The sequence below is a fragment of the Lepus europaeus genome, chromosome 15 (genome assembly GCF_033115175.1).
Source record: "Lepus europaeus isolate LE1 chromosome 15, mLepTim1.pri, whole genome shotgun sequence".
Lineage (NCBI taxonomy): Eukaryota > Metazoa > Chordata > Mammalia > Lagomorpha > Leporidae > Lepus > Lepus europaeus.
The window spans coordinates 78606445-78629918 of record NC_084841.1 but is presented as its reverse complement, the minus strand read 5'-3'; the positions used below and the strand labels follow the sequence as shown (position 1 = coordinate 78629918).

The window sequence follows — 23474 nt, the reverse complement described above, 5'->3', positions numbered from 1 at the left end:
AGAGTTAGAGAGAGAGGGGGAGAGAGGGAGAGAGAGTGAGAGAAAGCTTCCATCACTGGTTCACTCTCCAAAAGGCCAGGGCTGAACCAGGAGCTTCATCCGGGTCTCCCACGTGGGTGACAGGGGCCCAAGCACTTGGGCCATTTCCCACTGCTTTCCTAGGCGCATTAGCAGGGAGCTGGAGCAGAAGTGGAGCAGCTGTGACTTGAATCCATGCTCATATGGAATACTGATGTCCCAGGAGGTGGCTTAACCTGCTGCACCACAGAGCTGCCCTACCACAAATATTTAATGTGGAAGGTTTTATGAACCCTGAGCTCCACAGATCTAGCTCTGAGTTCACTGCAGCTTGGGCATGGGAGACTGAACTCCTTGGTTCCAGCCACCCTGACCGGGCAGAGACCAATGGAAGAAGGCTTGACCTTGAACTCACAATGGAACTGTGGGTACAGCAGTGACACTGGCCCACAACAATTTCAGAAGTCAGCCTCATTCCAAGGGAAAGAATGGTCTGCAGAGGTGAGGAGAAACAAACCAGGCCTTAGTTTGTGTCCCATGGTCATCTTACACTTCCGGGAATTACCTTCCACCTAAGTGTTTAGTTTTCTTCTCATGCACTCCGCACAAACTAGCTAACAATTATGCCACATGGTTTCCCACTGCCTTCCTGGGCGGGAAATACTGTAATGTTATACAATGAGTTGTACTTTTCATTAGTTACTATTTGCAAAGACATCAGTGAGAAATAGATGTTTAAATAGTGCAAAAATAGCTAGAAGAAAAAGCATGTGTCTCCAGGAAATTTCATTTACTTCCTTGGTTTTAATAATGACTGTGCCACAAAGTTGCATTTGCAAATAATTATAGTGAAACCATTGCATAGTTGCTGTCTGTTAGGCATCACTTCCATTTTCCAAATATTTTCAAAATACAGTGTTCATTCAATGATGCATACTTTAGCAAATCAAACACTACTCTTAGTCCTAGGTGTAAACTTTCCAATATCAAAACTGCCTTCTTAAAACCTGAAGACCAATGAAAATGTATGTGCAGAAGAAGAATTTGGACCTTCAGAAGGTAACTTTTAGAAAATCTGCGGAGGGTAGAGTGTGACTCTTCCACGTGTGGTTGCCAGTGCATAGAATGTAAGAAAAACATAATTGGTGTGCTGGTCCCTAAGAGGAAAGCAGTGTCTGAGGAAACATTGAAATAATTACAAAATATATGTATAAAGAGAGGCATGGTGATAGTTACAGGAGAAGGGAGAGAGAAGGAAAGGAAGAAAGAAATCATTCTTAGATGATTATAAAATATCTTATTTACCTGGGAGAGCTAAAGTGCTTTGGCTGTGCTTTCTAAAAGCTGGTCTTAATTACCCTTGAGACCAGAATTCCATATGAGATAAATATGTTTTTAGATAGTTTCCTAAAATATGTATAATTTACTCAAGGAAGAAAGGGCTGTGTCCTCTGGAGCCAGCCTTGCCTCACAGGTAAATACAAATTTAAGTAGATTCCTAAGAAGCCTATTATCAGCGCGGCGGCTGACGGAGATTGCCCGTGAAGTCACCATAAAGGTCCGTCAGTTAAGTACATAATAAAAATGTATGGGAAAAATACATCATTTTCTCAGTGGACTATAATTGGCTATGCATAGTAAAAAGTCTTATTTTCAAAAACATACTCTGCATCCACTGAGTTTTGAAGCTCAATCAGTGCGTTATTTTTAAAACTCAGGATGCTAAGCAATATTAGCGAGAGTGACAGCGGCACTCCAGGATAGGTGTCATTGGGTAACTTACAAGTCGCTTTGACATCTTTTTTAAAAGCAGATTTTATCTATAGGCATAGGTGAAAAGGGAAAGGAGATGATGCAACAAAATTCGGCTTTCCTTACTAAAAAGTGTGATTGATGTTTTCAGAAGCACCAAAGTACACTGAACTTTAAACGTACATCCTCTAGGGGCTGGTGCTGTTGTGCAGGGCGAAGGTTAGGCCCTAACCTGCACTGCTGGTGTCCCATATGAGTGCCGGTTCAAGTCCTGACTGCTCTGCCTCCCGCTCAGCCCTTCGTTGATGTGCCTGGGAAAGCAGTGGAAGATGGCCCAAGTGTTTAGGCCCGGATGGAGTTCCAGGTTCCTGGCTTCAGCCTGGCTCAGCCCTGGCCATTGCGGCCATTTGGGGAGTGAACCAGCAGGTGGGAGATCTTTCTCTCTGTCTCTCCCTCTCTCTGTCTGTAACTCTGCTTCTCAAATAAATAAATAAAATATTTTAAACACATGTATCCTCTTTCATTAGACAGGTGGAAATTTAGAGTCTATAGTTGTACCATCTCTACTTTTGTCATTTATACCTTGTATGGTGGGAAGCCTTCCCTATCCCCCTGACCTTGGGGCTTCCTCCCCATTGCCCCAGTCCATCCACTCCATGTTTGCCTCCTTCCCCTACAGTCCAGATGGATTTTACTGTACCTAGGCTCATGGGCTTTCTGTATTATCTTATTTCTATCTATATGACCGGCTCCCTTTGTGTTGGGTAGCCCGGCTGGGCCTTCAGAGGTACGGGGCCATCTGCTCATTCTCCTCCTGCTGATTGCCTCTCTCAATTCTCCCAAGCACTCCCCGCAATCCTCCCCCCGCTCCCCAGAGCCTTCCATGCCAGCTTCCACACCATACGGGTCCCCCTTACTCCTCCTTTTCTCCTTCCTCCTGAGCCCATGGTTCTGTGCTCTCCAGCTCTGGATCCTCCTCCTCTCTTTGCCCCTTCTAAAACTGCATTAGTCCTCCATTGCTTTCAGGGCTGGGAATAGCTTTTGCTGCCAAGGACCAACCATTTGGATATTCCTAACACCAACCATGGGCCACACAAAATTATCAACTTAAAAGTTCGCAGGCTATACATTTGCTGACTCTCAAGTCCTGAATGCGATTTCCCTGAGGGGGCCCAGAGCAGATATAATTTCATGAACTTAAAGGGCCAGTGGGCCAGATGTTTCCCACCCCTGCACCCCCCAGGTCCTGCCAACTCCTTCACTTCCCCCGCGGAGTCAGGCTGTTGTGATGAACAGCTCCTGCCAGCTCCCTGTGCTCTGCCTGCTGCTTCCTGCCGTCACCACCCTAGGGAAACCGTGCGCCCCCAGGCTGTGATGACCCCACCTACCAATGCGCATGGGCTTCCCACAGTGTTCATCTTGCTGCAGATGCTGGATTTCTCCACATTCCCTGGTTTCCCTGCCAAGGATCCTCTGACTCTCCTCTCGTCACCCTGAAGACCCCTCCACGAGCTCTGTTTCTTCTCCTCCCCCTGCCACTCTGCAGACCTGCTCTCCACAGACTTGCTCCGGCCCTCTGCACTTTACCCACAACACCCTTTGCTCCAGCAAGTACTTTGCATCTCTAATGAGCAATTCTCAAACTTAAGTCTATGGCTAAAAGCTCTCCACTGGACTCCAGATTTCTATTTCTAATGTCTGCTGGAATACCCAACTTGAAGGCTTGGTGACATTTCCAACTCGGCACAAGAAATTTTCTCCCTCTCTACAAGGTATCCTCACTCGGAACTTCTGTCCCATTTAATAACCTGACCATTTTCCTGGGCACCTGTGATACAGGAAGCCACAGCTGCTGGTAATGATGACTGGAACAGTAATAATGCTACTACTACTTTTATTAAACTTACGGAGTTCTTACTCTATGCCACTCCTGTTCTAAACTTCACATATATTTAATCACTGAATCAACAACCCTATGAAGTAGGAACCTTTATTAATGCCACTTTACAAACAAAGAAACTGAGGCATGGAGGCGAAATTCCTTGTCCAACATCACATAGAAGCCTAGATCCAGAGTTAACCCTCTTGAATGATCCCAAGAACACTTTAATGATTGCTAGCAGCATTTTAAAGATGGAGTAAAGGTGACAGTGGCCAGAAGGTGGGGTACTAATTTCAACTTTTCTTAGTGAACTTGGACAAATTCTTATCCCTCATTTGTAAAACACGGGTGGGAGAACTGCCTAACAGTTGTCCCGAAGAGGAAATGAGATAAAACACATGAAGAACACAACACGATGCCTGCATACATTACACATACACAGGCAATGGGAGAGGGGAAAGAAGGTGAACTTCAAGTGGGTAGAACATTATTACATACTCTGAAGGGGAGCTCGCCATTGGTTAAAGAGTTCCATGGGAAGATTTCAACTGCATCTCAAAGGATGGAAGGGTCTTGAAGATAAGCAGAAAGCATTTCATCTGGACAACAAGGCAGAACTCATCCGTATTCAAGAGGAAGGAACACAGTGAGGAATATCACAACAGCATATCTATAGGCCTTTGATTATAAACTAGAGAATCATAGAAGATTATTTCAATTTTTTAGCCTTCATGAGTACAATAATTGTGCTACTGGTAGGAATTCATTAGCCACAAAAGGAAGCTAGTTTCAGAGGAAGAACATGAGTTCTCATTGAAATGTAATGTGTTTGAGGGTACGATGGGACAACTTCGGTTCCAGAGGGTGGAAAGAGACAACAAACTTGGAAGGAAAGAAAAGCGTAGGGGTTTTTAGCTCCTTGTGAAGAGCAGTTAGGTCTCATTTTTGCTTAAATCATTCAGAGCACCTGGAATGATGTTTTGAAAGCAACATGGATGGTGGATGACTGAATAAATACATCAAAGTAAGGATTTTTGGAGACAACAGTTAAAACTGAGGGGGGCCGGTGCTGTGGTGCAGTGGGTTAAAACCCCAGTCTGCAGCGCCAGCATCCAACATGGGTACTGGTTCGAGTCCCAGCTACTCTACTTCTGATCCAGTTCTCTGCCGTGGCCTGGGAAAGCAGTAGAAGATGGCCCAAGTAATTGGGTCCCTACACCCACGTGGGAATCCCAGAAGAATCTCCTGGCTTTAGATCAGCCCAGTTCTGACTGTTGCGGCCATTTAGGAAATGAACCAGAGGATGAAAGATCAATTTTCTCCCTCTCTCTCTCCCTATCTCCCCTCTCTCTCTCTATAACATTGCCTCTCAAATCAATAAATCTTAAATAAATGTATAGATAATTGTCAGAGGTACTCAAATATTTATTAAGTGTATATTGCGTGAATATATGAACAAATAAATGGAAACACTCATATTGAATATTACAAACATACTATATATTGACTTTTTTTCTTAATTAGAACACTTCCACCTTCATGTCTATGCTGTGGACATGTGCATTGATGTCAAAGTACTTGCAACAAGGTCAATCAACTTTTAGGACATAAAACATATTACTTTTACCTGTTCTAAGAAAAAAACTCACACAGGAAGTTGTATCAGTATGAATTAGATTTGGGAAGGTGTATATTTGTGAATAAATACAATAATTTTAATTTTCACATCAATTGTTTTAGTAGAAGCCATAAGCTTTCCCGGTGACTCTTGGTTTTTACTAAAACTAATTGTTTTGCATGTTTGGAGAATGCACAATTTTATCATCATAGAGAAAAGTCTGCACACTATCACTGTAACACAGAAAGCCAGCATGGCTTGTGGAAATAGGAAAACACCTGAAATCAATAAGCATCTATTTATATTTATTAATATAAATCAAAAACAGATATCAAGAAACTATTTGAGTCCTGAATTTGCCTTTTCTTAATGCTATGAAATTCATGCTGAGTGGAGAAAATCCATGCTTGATACACTCCACTTATTGTACATTTTCAAGGTGAATTATTAAATCCTCCAAATATGACCTTCTAATGAAGGCACTGAAGCAAGCACAGAGTTGGTGAAGAAAACCACAAAGATATAAAAACGCGTAGATGTATGATCAACGAGGGACAAATTTTGATGGAATTATCACCAGATCTCTACAGAGAAAGCATATCTATCAAACATGCCTACCCTAAGCTGTAGTTCCATTAATTCCCTGAGAACAGACAGCAGGTAGAGCTCTGGATACCAGGTGTGTAAACACTAAGAGACTCTGATACTCCAGTATCGTCCGCGTAGAAACCCGAACCCAACCCCACCAGATGCAGAAGCTAGTTCCCACTGGGAATGCGACCCCCTCTTACTAATGCTATCATTATTTAAACATTTAACGTAGAAGAAACTGAAGACCAAAAAAAGAACACGTCTGCACTTAATTTCAAGTGACAGCTAATACAGTGCATTAAAGGTGTAATACTATACACATGGTAGTTACATATAAATAGTAACATTAAAAGGGGTTACAACATCCCTAAGCTATCCTAAGTCTAAAACACTTAAAAAGCACATTTGCAGTACAACTTATCTTAAATTATTTTAATTGGTTTTATGAAGACTTCAGATTAGTGATGGGCTTTGATTTTTTTTTTCTGATTTTTTATAAAAGAGAAGTACAGATGGATGCTTTTTAGGTAGCTTAATATCATTCCCAGGTAGACAACTAGTAACCCGTGCCACTTAAATACCATTAACTAGCAATGAAAGGTATTTTCACAGTGTTTTATGTAAATTTTGTGTTCCTAAAGTCATTAGTTCTCCTAATAAATATAGCTGATGCAAAACAGCTATATTGGGGTGAGGGGAGGTGGCGACAAAGATGGAATACTTAGCAATCATTTCACTGTTGAGGATTTTGGTTTTTTTTTGTGTGTGTGTGTGTGTGTGTAATATGAAAAAATCCAGTTACATTCTTTAGCTCAATTGCTTACAAATAACTTATCTGAAACAGAATCAGGAAAATCTGTCAGTTGTGGAAGTTTATTTTTCCACGTGTTATCTAGAGATAAGGCAGCCGGTACTATTAGATTTCCACTGACATAATTGTGCATGAATTCTGATCTGATTTGGTGTTACATGGTGCAAAAGGTGACACATTTTCTCTAATATCCCCCATTAGAAAGGAAAGAAATTGCCAGAGTATGAAATCTGAGGACCTTGATTCAGAAACTATGCGACTTTGAGGTTAGCTCAATGGGAAAAAAAAGAACTTGTTCAACTACCCCAGGCACTGATGGTTGTGACAAGCAAACCTAATACCCAGGGTAGTTACTCTGTTGGATAATCGATACAATCTTACATTATCAGACTGCCACAGCTGTACATTCGTTTATCATATTGCCTTGTATGTCTCCAAAATATTCAAGTGCAGAATCACAAAGAGAACACCGTTTCTGTCTCCATTCCCAAATCACTCCTGATCAGAATACTTGGCTAAGATACCAGATTCAAGAAAATGCATTAATGTGCATAACATGTAGGATATTGATTTGAACCTCCACACAAAGCTGCCATACAACATCAGAGAAATATTAGCTCAGGGATACTGGAAAAGAATCTTCACTGAGCTACATAAGAGTTCCTACAACAAAAATTTGTGGAGATATCCGTGATCTTTGAAATCCTATGAGAAATGTCCTTGAACAAATTAGTAAAATACTGAAAATGAACTGCTGGCAATTTTAAATAACATTCTCTAGAAAGCAGGAAACCAGTATGATTTAAGAAGATAATATTCTGCACTTTCGCTTCCTCACCTGACTTTTTATTTTGGACAGCCTGGACCAGTAGGCGAAGCCTGAATATGGTCCGTTGACAGTTTGTCCTCCTTCTCAATGGAGGAAAATGGGTATCGTTGCAATTTACATAGGGATCTCTCTGCAGCTTCTTCCTGCTTCTCAACTAGACTGTCAAGCAGAAGGGGAGAGTTCTGGCTGGAGTCCTGAACCGTAAGCTAGGCACTTCTGCCGTGGAGGAGCAGAGAACAACCCAGGCACTTGCTGCTTACAAGTCACAACCAAAAAATCAGTACAGAGGATGACATACCTGGCAGTTGGAAGGTGCCATGTTTGTTTCATTTTTGAGATAACCTAACCCAGCACTGCATGCTGATAAAGCTTACATAAGAAACTCCTGGTAAACAATCAACTCCATATGCCTCAATGCTACACTGCATCTATCTAGTAGTAGTACTTGCTCTTTGGAAATTGTGACTGATATTTTTTTAAAGATTTATTTATTTGAAAGTCAGAGCTACAGAGAGAGAAGGAGAGGCAGAGAGAGGGGTCTTCCATCCACTGGTTCACTCCCCAATTGGCTGCAACGGCCGGAGCTGTGCTGATCTGAAGCCAGGAGCTTCCTCTGGTCTCTCTTGCGGGCAAAGGGGCCCCAGGACTTGGGCCATCCTCTACAGCTTTCCCAGGCCATAGTAGAGAACTGGATGGGAACTAGAGCAGCCAGGACTTGAACTGGTGCCCATATGGGATGTTGGCACTGAAGGTGGTGGCTTTACCCGCTATGCCACAGCGCCAGCCCCTGATTTTATTTTCTAAAGCCGGTCCTACTTTAGAGGTTCTTATGCAATGTGAACTTGATACTCCCTACCAAGAGGTAAAATTAAAGTCCCTTTCTCCTTGAATCTGGGTTGGCCTTAAGTGCGCTGCTTGACTGATAGAATGTGGTAGAACTAACACTGTAGGACTTTAAGGGGTTCCGTTGAAGAAGCATTGCAGCTTCCGCTTGAGTCTTTTCAGACATCTGCTTTGGATTCCGCCTCTCAGAAAAGCTGCCATGGCATAAGAAGTGAGCAACCACCACCAATCATTGGGCTGAGCCACCTACTGAACACCCAGCCTGGTTGCTTCTTCAGACGGCTGCCTCCTGGGCATCGGTCTAGAAACACATGGGAGATTCAAGCAAGAATTATTCAGCGGCTGGCGCCATGGCTTACTTGGTTAAGCCACCGCCTGCAGTGCCGGCACCCCAGGTTCTAGTCCCGGCTGGGGCACCAGATTCTGTACCAGTTGCTCCTCTTCCAGTCCAGCTCTCTGCTGTGGCCCGGGAAGGCAGTGGAGGATGGCCCAAGTGCTTGGGCCCGGCACCCACATGGGAGACCAGGAGGAAGCACCTGGCTCCTGGCTTCAGATTGGTGTAGCACGCTGGCCATAGCGGCCATTTAGGGGGTGAATCAACAGAAAGGGAAGACCTTTCTCTCGGTCTCTCTCTCACTGCCTAACTCTGCCTGTCCAAAAAAAAAAAAAAAAGAGAGAATTATTCAGGTGAACACAGTCAACCCATGGAACAATGAAGGAGAAATCCAAGGTAAATTATTACTTTGGGACACTAAGTTCTGGGGAGTTTGTTGTTAAGACTGTTGGTCTTTAGATCAGACTTTAAAGTGTGATTGTTTCACTTCTGTCTTGACTTTTAATGAGTTACTTAAGTCTCAGGGCTTCAGTCTTTTCATTGTACAACAGTGACAGTGGTACCTGCTGCTCGATGGACTGGTTCTTCCAGCCTCAGAGAGTCCTAATGACTGTTAGACCAAAGTCAGCACATACACAGTTACCATATTCCCTTCCTCCTGAATCAGTGCTGGACGCACTGAAAATATTTTGTTCTCTTTTACATTCATCCTTCTTGATTCCACATTGGATCTGTGCATCCTGAAAGCACACTGGGTGGGGAAACGTGTTTGGACTGGCTGCCAACATTTTTCCAAATGCTGTCAAGGCCCAGTGCCCAAGATGGCTGGGCAGGTACACAGACACTTGCTACGTCCATACTGACAGAATGGGCTATCGACGGGCCAATTTCATTCTAAGTAGTTTCTGTGTCGTCTCCAGGTGGGTCAATAGGCTTTGCTACAACACGTCTGGGAAGAACAATCGGTTCAAGGGTTTATTTGCTGGTCTCAGCTTCTTCACCAGAACATTTACCTAATTCCTTTGTTTCTAGACTTAATTACTTCCCCATTACTTGGTGAGTAGTCTTAGTGACCACCACACCAGCCATGTTAATCTTCCTGATGCTCAAGCAACAGAATGGAACTTGATAGATCAGCCATAGAGCTACTGTGAGTACTGAAAAAGGTAACAAGATAGGGCACTCGTGAAGTGGTCAAGCCAACACCTGTGACACCTGCATCCCATACTGAAATGGCTGGGTTCAAGTGCTGGCTCAAGTCCTGATTCTGGTGTGCTGTTAATGCACACCCCTGAAGGTAGCAGGTGATGGCCACCCTCATGGGAGGCCCAGATGGAGTTCTAGGCTTCTGACTTCAACCTGGCCTAGCCCTGGCTGTTGTGGACATTTAGGGAGTGAACCAGCAGATGAGAGATCCTGTCTCCTTTCCTCTCCCCTACTTTTCAAGTAAGTAAAAATTAAGTTTTTTTTTGTTTTTTTTTTTTTTTTAAGAAAAGGTTAAGAAGGGGGCCGGTGCTGTGGTGTAGTGGATAAAGCCACTGCCTGCAGTGCCGTCATCCCATATGGGTGCAGGTTCGAGTCCCGGCTGCTCTGCTTCCAATCCAGCTCTCTGCTATGGCCTGGGAAAGCAGTAGAAGATGGCCCAAGTCCTTGGGCCCCTGCACCCACGTGGGAGAGCCTGAAGAAGCTCCTGGCTCCTGGCTTCAGATGGGCACAGCTCCAGCATTGCAGCAAATTGGGGAGTGAACCATCAGATGAAAGACCTCTCTCTCTCTCTCTCTCTCTCTCTCTCTGCCTCTCCTCTCTCTGTGTAACTCTGACTTTCAAGTAAATAATTAAATATTTTTTAAAAAGGTAAGAAAGGAAAGCTCTTTGAAATATCTAAAGAACTACACTAATTTATTTCTTAGTCAGGTATCTCACATCATCCACAGCACTAAAATTTCACTTACCCTATTCAACACAAATTTTTCAATAATTTTACAACAGTTACTATTAAAACTATATATTAAACTTCTTTTTTTTTATCATCACAATTACTGTTTATATTAAAGATGCCTTTGTTTTTTGGCTAGAATGATTGTGGTACCTCCTAGAGAGTCTCATTTCCTTCTTATTCCAGCCTCTGCCCTGATGCCAAAGAGCTCTTATTTGACAGGTAGAGTTTACAGAGAGAGAGAGAGAGAGACAGACAGACAGACAGAGACAGAGAGAGAAAGGTCTTCCTTCCGTTGGTTCACTCTCCAAATGGCTGAAACGGCCAGAGATTCGCCAATCCGAAGCCAGGAGCCTCTTCCTGGTCCCCCATGTGGGTACAGGGACCCAAGCACTTGGGCCATCCTCCACTGCTATCCCAGGCCATAGCAGAGAGCTGGACTGGAAAAGGAGCAACCGAGACTAGAACCGGTGGAGGATTAACCTAGTGCGCCACAGCACCACCCCAAGAGCTCTTCTTAAAGCACAGATTCCACTGTGACAGTTGGGCACTGGGTCTAATGGTTAAGATGCTGGTGGCAACTCCTGCGTCCTACACTGGAGTGCTTGCGTTTGACCCCCGGTTCTACTCCCAAATCCAACTTCCTGCTAATATAGACCCTGGGAGGCAACAGGTGACGGCCTGAGTGACTGAGTCTCTGCCACCCGTGTGAGAGGCATGGATGGAGCTCCTGATTCCTGGCTTCAGCTTGGCCCAGCATCAGCCATCAAGCACTAGGGAAACGAACCAGAAGATGAGAGCTCTGTCTTGCAAATAAGATTTAAAGAATTATTTAAAAATCCTTTCTTTTGTTCTTCATCATGTGAAGAAAAAACTCACACTCCTGAGATGATGGCCAAAACCTTCGGTCTTAAATTTACGTCTCCAGGGTAATTCCCCTCTGCTTCCTCTCTGGCATGTCTCATACCTCCCGTTGCCTCAATTTTTGAATGCCACATTCCCTGGTACCTTCTCATTCACCCATCGAGACCAAACCCAATACGACTTCCTTTGCGGAACATTTGCTAACAAGTCTATAAAGATGGTTCTCTCCTGTTTTCTCACTAAACTATGCACAAAGTTATTCTAACATTCTTTATTGTATTTGGCTTACAAAACAAAGAGTGCCCTCGCAGACAATGACTCCTGAATGGATCCTATTCAGTCATCTTTATCTTTCCAGTAACTTGTCCCTCAATATATGTTTAAGGAACAAGGACATTTTCCTCTTAGAGACATGCAATAGCAAAATAGTTCAACCTCTATCCGAGATTGGGCTTTCCAGGGAGAAAAGTGTACGTCTGTGAACTTACAAAGAAATTTACTCCCCCAATACCGGCAGCAGCCACAGTTGGGCCAGTCTGAAGCTGGGAGTAGAGATCGGGGTAGTGGGAACCCCAAAAACTGAGCCATCACTGCTTCTCCCAGGGTCTATATTAACAGAGAGCTGGATTCAGGGTCAAGGAGCTGAACCCGAATACCCCAACATGAGGTGTGGGTATCTTGCCTCCTAGGCTAAATGCCTGCTTCCTCAAAATCTTCACTGCTTATGAAACACAGACTTAATTTCTGCTCATGCTGTATGTCCATATGGGCAGGTTCCATGCTATTTTTATTCCAAGACTCAAACTGAAGAAGCTTCTTTGTGGCCAGTCCTGGCCTTGGTGCAGAAGGCAAAGAGAGACGGCAGCATCTATGACAACTCTTAAACCTTCTGCTTGGAAGTGGTGTGCACTAGCCAAACTACCCTGGTGGGCAGGGAAGTATATTCTGAACGTAAGACACTACCGAAGGCTGAAAGACAGGGAATATCATCACTACCATAGTAAGACCTCTAGAACCATTTCCAGTTGATAAGTCTCTAAGTAAAAAACACCCCACTAATGGGATTGCAAGTCAGGTATCTTTGCTTACTTTGAATCTAGCTTAAGGAAAAAAAAATAGTGCCATGAAGTTTCATATCTGTTTTATATTAATTATATAGTATGATAGACAACAAAACTGAAGCAGTTTTTGCTTGGCAAGATTCTGGCCAATGGAAGCATGCAATCAATAATCTTAGACTGCCTACTCTGCATATCTTTTAGACACTGAGGATCTTTTTCTTTATATAAGACCACCTCTAGTTCTGAAGACTGGATTTTTTCAATGATTTATTTATTTGATAGGGAGAGGGAGAGAGGAGAGAGAGAGATCAATTTTCCATCTGCTGGTTCACTCACCAAATGGCTACAATGGCTGGGGCTGGGCCAGGCTAAAGCCAAGAGCCAGGAGCTCCATCTGGGTCTCCCACCTGGGTGGCAGGGGCCCAAGTACTTGGGCCATCTTCTGTTGTTTTCCCAGGCGCATTAACAGGCAGCTGGATCAGAACTGGAGCAGCAAGGGCTCATACCGGCACTCATAAAGACCAGGATTTCTACCTGACTTTGGATTTGATTCAAGAAAAAAAGAAATACTCCTACTGCAACATTTTTGATAAGTTCAAACCACCAATAAAAATAACTCACATATCACTGAAATATTTTTGGTGAAGCCACACATTTCTTGAAAAGTTGCATCCTCATTGAATGATGTCAACACTACAGCATCTCTGACATTTCTTTAATATTTCCCGTTTGCTTGTAGCTTAATGAAAATAGATGTTTCTATTTACATAGCCAACTCCTGTTGGCAAGCTCTCATGATCAAGGAAGAATTCCTACTTTGTGAACTCCTTTTAGAATTGCACAGTCAATGCTTTAACATGGTGAAGCATTTCTTTGCCAAACAAACTTTCAGGCAGAAGAAGAATCTTGGCACTCCGGGCTCAGAGGGAGCATCTGTGATGCTTGGCAACACATCTGGTTCTGCCGCTTTGGTGAAGAAGCGGGCTTCTCATCTCCACAGGCAGTGGTGTCAGCCGGTGTCAACGACTCCGCTGGCGAGCCAGAAAAAATCGTGTCTATTTCTACAAACGTTGTCAACCTCCCGAGAGCCAGGGCTGACACAGTGCTACTGCGAGAGTTGTTGTCAAGAAACGGGAGAAGGAGTTGTTCGTGGCTGCATTTCACAAGTTAACTGGATTTCCAGAGGACCTGCCTTGAAACACTTTGTTGACCTTCGAATGAAAGTTCTGCTTTTTTTTTTTTTTTAAAGGCAAAGATAATCTGACTACACCAATAGGAATGAGTCAGTTCATAGTTTGCTTTACTGGAGGGAGATTCTTGCCAAATTATCTTGGTAAATCCACTGAAATTGTTTTAGCTCAGGTGCCACTCTGGAAGGGTACGTTGGAGGCATTCCTCTTGTACCACATTCCAAAACTGTGGAGCAATGCTTCCTCAGTGTGGCACGAACAGGAACAAACTTGCCCATTTACTTACAGGAAGAAACCCACCAACAGCTGGAATCACTGGGTAACTCGGAAAGCAAATTCTGCCTGCAATGACCCTAATCATGAATGCTATCAATTTTAAAATGGTGATGTTGTCACCATATAGGTTTTTCAAAAGACGACCTCATTGGGGCCAGCACTGTGGCTTAGTGGGTAAAGCTGCCACCTGCAGTGCTGGCATCCCATAGGAGTGCCAGTTCAAGTCCCTGCTGCTCCTCTTCCCATCCAACTCTCTGCAATGGCCTGGGAAAGCAGTGGAAGATGGCCCAAGTCCTTGGGTCCCTGCACCCACGTGGGAGACCTGGAAGAAGCTACAGGCTCCTGGCTTCGGATCAGCCTAGCTCTGGCTGTTGCAGCCATTTAGAGAGTGAGCCAGTGGATAGAAGACATTGTCTCTCTCTCTCTTTGCCTCTTCCCCTGCAATTATACCTTTCAAATAAATAAAATCTAAAAAAAAAAAAAAAAGATGACCTCATTTACATAAGAATTTTAGGAATCCTCTTTATGCCTAACCCTCAGCTCATAAAGTCACACAAAGTCTCCTTTTTTCTGTTACTGTTTTCCTTCACCCAGTGTTACCAGCACTTACAGCTAGGAAACTGAAAAGCCAGTCAAATGGATGTCAAAGATAACAAGTCCCTTGCTGTATTAAAGATCCTTCTATGCTATCAGAATCCGCCAAACAGACTTCTGATACAAGGTTACTTTTGAACTAAGGTAAATTTTATTTTACCTGCAAAGTTTGCATTCATCTTAGGTGTTTGAATAAATGGATACTGATATCAACAGGAATGGGGCAAGAGCAGTAAATAGGATTTTAACAGATTTATCTATTTGAAAGGTAGTGACAGACACACACCCATGCATGCATGCACACACATACACACACAAATACACAATCTTCCATTCGTTTGTTCACTCCCCAAATGGCTTCAACAGTTAGGTCAGGTCCACACTGAAGTTAGGAATCAGTAACTTCATTCTGGCCTCCTACACGGGTGTCAGGGACCCAGGTACCTCGGACATCGTTTGCTGCTTCCCCAGTCACATTAGCAGGGAGCTGGATCAGAAGCAGAGCGGCTAGGACTTGAACTTGCACTCTTACAGGGGAGGCAGCTGTCGCAAACAGTGACTTAAACTGCTGTGCCACAATGCTGGCTCCAATAAGTATGATTTCATAAACATACTTTAACGTTTCTGGAAAATAATTCAATTTCCACACCAAAAAAAGGCATAAGAACGTGTATGCATATGTGTTGGTTGTGTGTGTGTGTGTGTGTGTGTGTATTCTCTGGGGACCAAGTCCATTGCCTTAAGATTCTCAAAGGGTCTGTTACCTGAATATGGGTAATACCCCGCCCCAGGGCTTTGTAGGGCGAAACAGTGCAAGGAGTAGAATATAGGTGGCGAGGAAGTGAGATTCCTCTTTAGAGAAATGAGGTTAGCCATGCCCTGCTGCCCCACTTACCCCTCATCACAAGGCTCCTCAACAGGGCCCAACCCCACGGCAACAGAGGAGACGGCCTATCAGCCACTCGCATCTGGAGATGTGTTTTTCTACAATAAAAGTTACAGCAAGTCTGAGTTCACATATTTTCTTCCTGGATACTGTTTTGGCTTCCATTCTGAAGGGAGAACCAAGCAGCCATATTTATGTACAAGAGTCGGGCCAGCAAGGAAAAAGTAGGAGCTCACAACCAGCGTTTGGAAATGCAGGGCTGGGGCAGGAATTTGGCCAAGGAGTCAACATGGCAATTGAGATGCTTAATCGCCTTTCAGAGTACCTGGGTTCAATATTCAACTCCAGCTTTTTTTTTTTTTTAAAGATTTATTTATTTACTTGAAAGTCAGAGTTACACACAGAGAAGAGAGGCAGAGAGAGAGAAGGTCTTCCATCTAATGGCTCACTCCCCAGAGGGCCATAACAGCTGGAGCTATGCCCACCTGAAGCCAGGAGCTTCTTTTGGGTCTCCCACACGGGCGCAGGGGCCCAAGGACTTGGGCCATCTTCTATTGCTTTCCCAGGCCATAGCAGAGAGCTGGATCAGAAGTGGAGTAGTTGGGACTAGAACCAGCGCCCATACAGGATGCCAGCACTGAAGGCAGTGGCTTTACCCTCTACTCCACAGCATCAGCCCCTCATCTCCAGCTTCTGACTCTGGCTTCAGAAGCCCCTGAGAGGCAGCAGCGCTCTCTCAAGTAGCTGTGTCCCTGTCGCCTACACGGGAGAGCTGGACTGTGTTCCCAGGTCCTGGCTTTGGCACTGGCCCAGCTCTGGCTGTGGTGGGCATTTGGGGAGTGAACCAATCCCTGGAGGCCCCCTCTCTTTCTCTCTGCCTCTCAAAAAGCAGAAACAACCTAAGCTTGAAAAAAATACAAAATAGTGTTTTCTGAAGAATAGAAACAGCAGTTGGAAGGTACCCAAGGTAGTTTCCTTTCAAATTACCTTGAACCTAGTTACTTCACAGAGATTTACTATCTGACAACTCTACAGGTCAGAAATCCAAAATGGGTCCGAGCGGGCTAAAACCAAGATGAGGGCTGAACTGCATTCCTTCCTGGAAGCTCTGGGGAGATTCCTTTCCCTTGTCTTTCTGGCTTCTGAAGGCTAAGCCCATTTCCCCCGCTTCATCCTCAAAGCAAGGGTGGCTCCCTGCATCTCTCAGCCAATCCGTGTTTCACGGATGCTACACTCCTCAGGTCTTGACCTAGGCCTTGACCTGCACTTTGCAGGTGAGTCAAAGCTGCTTCTTCTGCATCCATTTCTTGGTCTTCAGATTCTCCTGTGCTTACTGAGCCCGTGGTACAGGCTCTCACTTTCTTGGGCTACAGAGCCAGGAGCTTGAACTTCTTGCTTTGGAGGACTTTCTGAGGTTCTCGTTCTCAGTCTGGTTAATGAGAGTGAGAACAAGGGTGACAGACAGCAGACCTCATGCCACCTGTCTCTTTTAAGAGGCACAGCTGACACACCTTCAAGGGGGTCCAGCTGTGTCAGCTGCTCTTTATTCTTGCTGCCAAGGTCCTCACACTTGATCTCGGCCATGGCTTTGCAGTCTGCTCTGATGGCCTCTCCCACTTCTAATAACACTCGTGATTCTCTCGGACACAAGATAACCTCCCCCTTTTAATGTTGGCCGAGTAGCAACTTTCATCCTGTCGACTACTGTCTTTCTCCTTGCCAGTAGCGTGACATATTCATAGCTTCCAGCAACCAGGGTGGGAACATTGTGGGTATTATTCTTCCCACCGCACGTGCTTATATAATGGGCAAAGGCTGGATGTGCAAGAGAACAGTGGGAAGAGGAAGAAAAGCAGAAGTGAGCATCCCCTAGCTGGAATGGAGGGTATGTTCCCTAACTGCACGGCCCAGACACCTGAAAGATCACGTCTATGAGGGTTTGCATCTGTGTTTTGACCTCCTTTCTTCTCTCTCCCCCTGGAAAACCATGTCTCAAGGAAGGGAGCAGATGCTAAACCAAGAGTCAGAAAACCAGTGGAAGGCCATGTCTGGACAGGCCGGTTTTCCATGTCTGGGTCATTGCCTAGCAATACATCCAACCAAGCAACACAAAAAAATAGCTTCATTTTCACTCTCACACAGGGCAGGCAAGAACTCCAAGATGGGTGCCAAGAGTCCCAACTCAGAGTGTAGGTCATGTATAATCCCCTGCCGTATATGTGCTGGGTATAGGAATATTTGGGAAATTTATTTCCTGGATCAGGTTAGGTGCCATGTCACAGTTGCCCTTAAGAAAGGGAGAGATAGGCTGGTATTGTGGTATAGTGGGTAAAGCTACCACCTGTGATGCCAGCATTCCAGATGGGTGCCAGTTCAAATCCTGGCTGTTCCACTTTTGATCTCCCTAGTGCTAATGGCCTGGGAAAAACAGTATGAGATGGCCCCAAGTGTTTGGGCCCCTACCACCCATGAGGGAGACCTGGAGGAAGCTCCTAGCTCCAGCCTGTCCCAGCCATGGCTGTTGTGGGCATCTTGGGGAGTGAACCAGTAGATAGAAGATCTCTCTTGCTCTTGCTCTCCTTTTCTCTCTAACTTTCACTTTCAAATAGAAACAAATAAATATTAGGGGGAAAAAAGAAAAGAAAGCAAGAGGTGGGATGAAGAGAAATAAAGAAAAGAAGGAGGTTGGGGGCAGGGGACTGGCCTCGGTGGGCCGGAGCTAATCAGGTGAGTCCTTAAACAGAACTAACCTTTTCCTGGAAAGAGAGAGAGAGAGAGAATGAATGAATTGGAAGTGTCAGACTCAACCCCAGCAAGAGTTCCACTGAGAAACCGAAAGATGGAGGGGCCGTGGACAGTGGTCACTAGGAGCAGGGAGTTCATCAGGGAACAAGGACTTTGGTCCTTCCAGTCCATGAACTGAATCCTACCACCAACCTATGGAAGTTCAGAAGCCTCTGCTTTGAAACCTGCAGATAAGAACTGAGTTTGGCAGACACCAGGAGGGCGAGACCCCAAGAGGAGGACCTAAGTGAGCTCCACTTGAACTTCTGCCCTACTGAATGGAGAGCTTTGAAAATGGGCGTTTTCAGCTTCTACCTCTGTGGTAAATTGTTAGACAACAGAAGAAAATGAATATGCTAATACAATGGTATTCCAGTTAAATGTGGCTTAGGATTTTTTTTAAAAAAAGACTTATTTATTTATCTGAAAGGCTGACAGAGACAGAGGGAGAGATGTAAAGGGAGAGACCTTCCATCCAGTAGTTTGCTCCCCAAGGGGCCACAACGGCTGAGACTGGGCAGGCTGAAGCCAGGAGCTGGGATCATCATCTGGTATTCCCACATGGGTGTAGAGGCCCAAGCATTAGGGCCATTCTCTGCTGCTTTCCCAGGCTCATTAGTAGTGACCTGGATGGGAGGAGCAGCCAGGACTCAACGTGGTGCCTTTATGGAATGCAGGAGGCAGCCGAACACACTGTGCCGCAACACTGGTGCCAGGATTCACTTCTGTAAAGTTTACTCTTACTGATTCATTTTAAAGTGAGAAAAAGAAATACCTTCACTCCTTCAATACCTGCAACACTGAGGGTAGGCTAGCTAAAGCCAGGACCGAGGAAATCCATCCAGGTCTCCCATACAGGTGGCAAGGACCCAAATACTTGAGCCTTCATCTGCTGCCTCCCAGGGTGCACACTGGCAGGAAGCTGGATTGGGAGCAGAGATGGGTGTCCATACCAGGGGCTCTATATGGAACGTGGGACAGCCTAAGCAGTGGCTTAACGCACTGTGCCACAATGCTCACCCCGGAAGCATTTTTCAAAAGACTTTTCCTCTTGTCTCCTCTGTTCCTGCCTCTCTCTCATGCCTTGATCTGCTTGCCTACCAAGCAATTATTTCATTGACTCTGACTGGAAAATTCCATTTTGGTAGATTAAAATCTCCCCTCCTATCACGTTGGGCTATCTCTTTTCCCCCCCTTATGGTTGATTTGAGATGCAGAGGCATGTGAGTCTTGAGGATGTTATACACATGTTTAGGGCTGGACAATCAAACCAGAAAACACAGATTTCAAGAATGAAAGCAAACCATCTGTGTATTTGGAAGTAACTCAGATAGGTTTCACTCACTGCCTCCAGTTATTCGGAAACACAGCAACCTTGTCATAATGGTTGAAGACAAAGGAAAAGCACTGTATGCATAAATGCCTGAACATTTTAATATCTTTTATCAATAAACATTACTAGAATGCCACGCATGTGAATCCATGCTTCTGCCCAGGAAAACCTGCATCCTATCTTTCATTTCCTGATATTGCAGCTGGATCTTATTACCAGGGTAGGATGCACCATGGGAAGCATACATAAACTTTTTAAACTACAAAAGGAGAGGCGATCTTCATCAATTAGATGTCTAGATTATACAGATGGGCCACTGTATTAGTACACACAACATAGTGAAAAAACACCATTTTATGGCTTGTGGGTAACTCCACCGCGGAAATTTAGCTAAGCCGCGCTATTAACCGCTAAGGCAGGATTTGGTGTCAGGTCAAGAATCAGATCACACTGTGACTTTGTGGTTGAGAGTCGAGAGGACGCTCTGCAACAAAGGGAACTGTGCACACAGTACGCCGTCTTTCTAACATTTAATTCAGGAAAAATGTCACCTCCAGCACAGCTGATCCCAGCGTACCTACATAATGCAGACACGTGGACATATTAACAAGTCAATGATGCCTAAGACTCGCCATTTAAAACGCACCTTCTCTGCCTTTGTGAAAGCCATGGAACTGGACTAAGAGAGAAGCCACCCCCTTTTAGACTTAAGCAAACGTGGATGATGGGTCTTAGAATGTGTTATAGATCACAAACACTCATCTGAATAATGATTAGTTTTTAATAAAAAAAAGGAAGAGCTCCCGCGAATAAAAATACTTTAAAGGTTGTAATGTGGAAACACTTCAAGATCTGTGGGTCCAGGTAAATCATGATTTAGCTTTTACCAGCTCTCACCCAAGTCCTTGCAGGTGCCAATGTCAGCCCCAAAGAAAAGCTATTACAAAGCAATTATGTTAAGTAATTATCATCTGTGTTCCAACTTCTTCTACCTGTGTCTTTGCCACGTGTATAATTACGCAGAGAGAAAACACTCCAAGCTCAGATGCAATAAAGGACTTCAGTGGATGCCCACACGGACCTTGTCAAGTAGCCAATGACTTGCCCTTTCATTGTGAGTGACGCATATCAACGCTAGCTCTAAAGAAAGACACTTTTCATAATCTCCCAACAATCTGCTAAGTGAAAACATATGGATGGGCTTAGGCAAAGCCTGCCAGGGGTCTTTGCTGAATGGAAAACAGGTGCTTCCATTCTGCGCCACGTAATACCCCATTTACCCCCAAGTCCAAAGGTTATAGGACTAATAGCTGCCTTGTGGTACTCAGGGAAAAGCCAAGGCATCGGCCCTGGCGAAACATCTGGGACATATTTTACATACTTGCAACATATGCTTCAGGTTCAATTAAAGTGAGGCTTTGGCACATTTATTAATCTTTTTTACTTTTATCCTATAAGAGGACCCACTGACCTGACCCCACTATTATACCATATGAGAAAACAGAGAAATAATGAGAGCTAGAGGTCAGTACCTGCTCGTATGGCGAAAAATACATTTGTTTTCTCATGAAATTCCATTACGCATGACTCTATACACAAACTTTCAATAGAGGAACCAATGAATTTTTTTTTTAAAGTAGGAAATTACCCTTCTGCCCCTCTGACACACTGATAGCCAGGACTTAACCACGTGCGCTGCTTGAGCCAGGCAAGAGACTGAAGCAGCTACCCGGATAGTGGCAGGGGCCTGTATTCCCATCACATCCAGTAAAAACCTTGCATTTCAAGACCTTTATTCAAAGATTCTTCCCTCTACTATGCAAACACTTAGACGTCTATTGTAAATTACTACATTAGAAATTTTCTTCTGTGTCCGGATACGATTTTTATGCTATCAATTGCAGTACAAGAAAAGAAAAAAAAAAAAAAAAAAACCTCCTTATCAGCAAATAGAGGGTTGGATTTATGAAAATCAGTTCCCGATCTTTTTCACAAGCAAAGTTTGTTTGTTGGCACGCCACACAGGAGGACACAATGGAATTCACACAGTAATTCAAGCACGCACTTTCAAGCAACTTTGGAAACTACAGCTGAAAACGTGTTGGAACAACTGAACACTAGATTACAAGAGACGCCAGCCCACCCCAGCCTGCTCCACTTCACATCTATGCTTGGATGAGCTGCTTAGCCCCCAGCCAGGTGTGCCCATTTTTTCCCCCACACACACCTAACATACTCTCTATTAAAAAAAAATGACCATAACAGGTAGAGACTGGAAGGATAGGATGTCAACATGTAGCTTAAAAAATACAGGCTGGCTTCAAGCAGGGCCATTGAAGTGCTGGACTTCACTCAAGGTTTCCATTTATTAACATTTCTGGGGAAACGCACGCTGCTGGGATGGTTCTTTATGGTGGCTTTAATAACAAAGCAGCCACAAGCAAGGGAAAATGGCCATCAATGGGTGGCAGCTCAGTGTTTATCAGCAGAGAAATGATGATTCAGAGCTGGCACAGCGAGTTAAAAATACAAGCTCTCTACAGCTCGACAACTGACCTTAACAATAAATCATATCATTTATTGCCAGAGGTGTAGGCACACATTATTTAACATTAAACACCAGCACCTATGTGTTTCTTTGTGGGAAGGGGATTTTACAGGTTGATGTTTGATGATGTTGCTAATGATTAAGTGACACACAGAAGAAAATTTCAAATAAACGCTCTACTGATTTTAACATGTTTGAAATCATGCCAGTAGGGACAAAGTGTGTGTGTGTGTATGTGTGCACGCATTTTCATTTTCATTCAACTACTGAATATTAGTCAAGAAATAAACTCATCAGGGAGGTTAACTAATCACTCTGATCTTGTCTTCTAATGCTGGCGCCTACAACTAGGATATAACTGCACGTCTCTACTGGAATCAAAGTTCAAGGGCATAAATTAAGATAACACTGTTTTTGTCCTTCAAGAAGTTCCACTGCTTTGCTGTAACTGAACTCAGAGTTTCTAAGGGAGGTCAAAATCTGCTTTTATTTGCTGAACAATGTTCAAGTATTTCATGACATTCTCAACTCTGCCTTCCCATCTCACCTCGGGATTTTTCACGTTTTAGGTCTCTTAATGCCCAGAGAGGAGGACCTAACAGCACCACTGTCATCCTTATGGTAGAAAGCAGTATTCCAGCACCGGCCATGGCTACAGCGGAGCAAGGTCATTCTCATTCCCGTCCCCTAGCTGTCCCCTCTCTCCAGAGGGCATCCAATCCAAGCAGGCCTAGGGGGCAGCTGCTACTCCCTGTGGTCACCGTTCCCAAGTCAACCTCCTCTCTGATGGAGGCTTCCCCACTGGAGGGAGCCACCCTCCATGCCACCCAGTCCAGGCAAGGGCAGTGACTGCTGGGGTGATGTAAACGCCCTGCAGAGCCCTCTCCCCACGTGTGATCTTTGGCTGAGCAATTCTTGAAAATTACAGGGCACAGTATCCACCTTCAACTCACACAGGCTGTCCTACCCCCCTCATCCCCCAAAGCAGAGCCCGATTTGTAATACTCAAGATAGGACACATTTTTGCCCTTCAAAAACAGTTGTCACTGTGGTTATCTTCGCAAGAGCTATCAAGTTCCAGACACGCTGATTTTTTTTGTTGTTGTTCCTGGCAGAAAAATATTTGACCCAGCTCTGGACAAAAGCGAGGAGGATTTATAGCCTTCTCTCCCCATTCGCAACATGCAGTGGCATTGTTAGGATGATAAACAGCACTGTCCAATTTTCTGGACTCAAACACTTCAACTCCTTTTTTAACTGTCTGTGAAAACAGTGTCATGTCTACATTTCGCCATCCCCAGGCACCCAAGTGCTGGGAAAGATA

The 23474-nt window shown here is 44.4% G+C and overlaps 1 protein-coding gene across 4 annotated transcripts in view; it reads right to left on the bottom strand.

The window, feature by feature from the left end:
• Window positions 1-23474, bottom strand: part of MCTP1 (multiple C2 and transmembrane domain containing 1) — a 614838-nt gene that overhangs the window by 45636 nt on the left and 545728 nt on the right. The gene's annotated exons all lie outside the window — the stretch shown is intronic.